Raw genomic sequence first — 3,278 nt, 5'->3', positions numbered from 1 at the left:
AGGCTGGGCCACGGGCCGGGCCCACTGCACCGCGCCCGAGCACTGACGGGGATCAGGCGACAGTGCCGAGAAACTGGCTTTAAGGTGGACGCAGAGTGGGAATTTGCTCGGACCTCTTTAAAAAGCTTCGACGCTGGAACCTTTAAATCTTCGCTATAGCCGGGGCAACTTCTGAGCCTGTGGGCGCCTCCTCAGTCTTAAAAGTCTAGGCAATCCTGTTGGAAGGTCCTAGGCAATCCTGGCCGCCGCCGGACTGGAGTCCCCTTGGAATCCTGAGGCGTCTTTTTCCTGAGTCTTGCTGCCAGCGTCCTTTCCCTCTCAAACCATTGGGGTGCACTGGGCTGGGGCCCAAAGTTCATTTGCTTGGAAGTGAAGGGAACAAGCGACCGTGCGCACCATTTCATTGTTTCAGTTCCGCTAACCCCTCTCTATCCGTGTCATTTTCTTCCCATTAAAAAAAAATGAGATATGATTCATATACCATAAAATCCCACCTTTTAAAGCGCGCTATTTGGTGGTTTAAAGCATATTCACGAAGTTGCGCAGACATCACTACGATCTCTTGAACATTTTAATCGCCCCTCCAATGTAGTAGTCCTTCATTCTCCCCTCCACGCAGCCTTGGAAACCACTAATCTACTTTGCAGTCTCCATGGATCTGCCTATGCAGCAGGACATTTCTTTCTTTCTTTCTTTTTTTTTTTTTTTGGTAGCGGTATCGAATTTAGGGCCTTGTGCTTGTGAGGCAGGCAGCTGAACCACTGAGCTAAATCCCCGACCCATTGTTCAGGACATTTCTATAAATGGAACCATACAATATGTGGTCTTTTGTAACTAGCTTCTTTCTGTAGGCACAATGTTTTCATGGCCCATATGTGTTTTCGTGCATGCAGCAGTACTTAGTCCTTTTGGTGACTGAATAATATTCTATTGTACATACAACATTTTGTTTGTACATTGATCAGATGATGAATATTTAGGTTTCTGCTTTGGGAGTTATTGTAAATAAAACTGCTGAGAACAATTCCTCTACAAGTCTTTGTATGAACATAAGTTTTCACTTCTCTTGGACACATATCTCAAGGTGGAATGGCTGGGTCAGGTCGGTAATTATTTTTGGAAAAACAATTTGTTTTCCAAAGCAGCTGTACCCTTCTACATTCCCACCAGCAATGTTTGAGGGATCCACAGTCTTGATAGCCTCCCAACACTTATTATCGTGCGTCTTTTTTATTACTACCATCCTTGTGTCGGTGAAATGGCATCTTGAGCATTTGGTTATCATCGTTTCTGAGGACTTGTGTGTGTGTGTGTGTGTGTGTGTGTGTACACGCCTTGATGGCTTGGAACCAGCTGTACACCTAGGGAACCTAGTCTCTTCCTATTTTGAGGACTTCTCCTTCCACTCCAGACCTGAGGGGACCTCGCTACTCTTGAGTCCCACAGCCTACTGTAGGCTGCCACTGGCATCTCAACCACAGATCTAACCATTCAGTGAGAGCTGTGCTCCCCATGTCTCCACTTCCATCTGCTCCTCTCAAGGCAAAGTGGACCCCAGGAGACTAGATTGGATGCCATTGAAAGCATCCCAACTTGGCAGTAGGGAGTAAAAGAAGTGGCTGGGAAGGGAGCTTGGGGGAATAAGTTCACTGGTGAGTCTTGCCCTGGAACCTTCCTTTTGTTCTGCTTTCCATTTACAGCAGGCCATGAGGAAGATGCAGAGAAGGCATTCTGTTTGTCTGTCTGTCAACCCTTCCCTGGCTTCTTCTATCAAAAGATATCGCCTCCTTGGCCCCGACTGGCACCATAGCCTGGTGCCCTCAGCAGGGCTGAGACAACATCTATACAAGAGTTGAAAGGTATATGGATATTGCTTCCATATACAAATCTCTAATAAGATGTGTTCTCCAAAATGGAGTTTACACAGCTAGTGATCATACCCAGGTACCTGGGAGTCTCTAAAAGGCTGCGGTATCTGCTCTTCTGAAATAAAGTTGTGGCTCAGTTGCTGGCAAACAGGGGCTTTGGCGACAGGGAGACAGGATAAAAGTGAGGACTGGATTTGAGAGTTCACTCACTCAGTAAACACTGCCAAAGCATCCTGAGTGCCTGCAGAGTGATTGCCAACCAAAAGAAGTGTGGGGGGCTGTGGGAGCTCAGAGGAGGGGTACCTGGCCCAAGCGGCGAGAAGGCATTGAGAAGGAGTGGCTGATCCTGCTCTAAGGACAAACAATGCTATTGGGAGAGACAAAACCTTCTATGCTGAAACCTGACTGCGCAGATCTGCATGGTTGATCAGGTATATATGAGTCATAGTAGGAGGTCAGACTCCTGGCCAAGAACCCAGGCAGAGATCAGGCTTAGCTTACATGCTCCAAGGTCCAAGGCCAGCCACTGGGCCAGGAGCCAATTCCTGGATAGGGCAGAGGTCAGAGCTGCTGGGCTGCTTAGGGGGACCTCCCCAGTCAGCGACAAAACAAATATGTTTCATGCACTGCAGTGTACTATGCTTGCTTCTCTGCCCCAAGGCCTGGTGAATGCCTAATAGTCTAGTGGAAAATTCAGGAGGACATGGGGACCCCAGGGCTGGAAATCAGCCAGGTCACCGTGGCTCAACCTTCCTCTGTAACCCTAGCTCCAGTATGGTCCCTGAGGGAAGAAGTAGCTGTAGGTTTCTGAGCATTTGTGAATGATGTGCCAAGTGCTGGACCTGGGAACGAGTCTATACACCTCCAACTACTCTATGTGGAAAGCCTTACCAGCCTTCCTGGCAGAAGAGACCATGTGTCCAATCCTACACAGGGATGGACTGACCGGAAAGCCTGTACTCTCTCTACAATACCATTGGCCACAATGGGCACGTCAGTTATATGTGGCTGTATTGGAGAAGCAAGAAAAGCTGGACAGAAAGGAGACCAGCATTTGGTTTAGTTTCCTAGTCGCAGCTTCTTCAGGCTATGTTCAGATCTTTCAGTGACCTTGCAGAACCAATTCTTAAAAGAAGCTGGTCCTAGCCCCAAGCCGACCTCTCTTCTGTGCCACATATTATATAAAGGCTCTTTCCCCCCTTCCATTGTGTTAGCACCAAAAGCTACATCTGCTTTCTGGGGTTCCCAGGCCAGTACCACCTCATCCTTGCCTTCCCCACTAATGCCTCTGTACCTGCCACTTCCTCTGGTCTCCTTGGGAGTAAGTCTTCACAAGGTTTTCTTCCCTCACATGGACTCCTTCTTGCTCTCTGGAGCTAAAAGAGCAATTTCTGATAAATCTTCCACCCA

The 3,278-nt window shown here is 48.2% G+C and overlaps 1 protein-coding gene across 1 annotated transcript in view; it reads right to left on the bottom strand.

Moving 5' to 3' along the window:
- Nucleotides 1-287, bottom strand: part of Mras (muscle RAS oncogene homolog) — a 53,066-nt gene extending 52,779 nt beyond the window's left edge. The window contains exon 1 of the mRNA XM_010625565.3: nt 114-287. The gene's annotated coding sequence lies outside the window, so the exon portion shown is untranslated. The remainder of the gene's footprint in view (nt 1-113) is intronic.
- Between the last annotated feature and the right edge of the window lie 2,991 nt (nt 288-3,278).

The sequence above is a fragment of the Fukomys damarensis genome, unplaced genomic scaffold (genome assembly GCF_012274545.1).
Source record: "Fukomys damarensis isolate Sample0158 unplaced genomic scaffold, DMR_v1.0_HiC HiC_scaffold_37, whole genome shotgun sequence".
In the NCBI taxonomy this organism is placed as follows: domain Eukaryota; kingdom Metazoa; phylum Chordata; class Mammalia; order Rodentia; family Bathyergidae; genus Fukomys; species Fukomys damarensis.
This window is presented reverse-complemented; position numbering and strand designations above follow the sequence as displayed.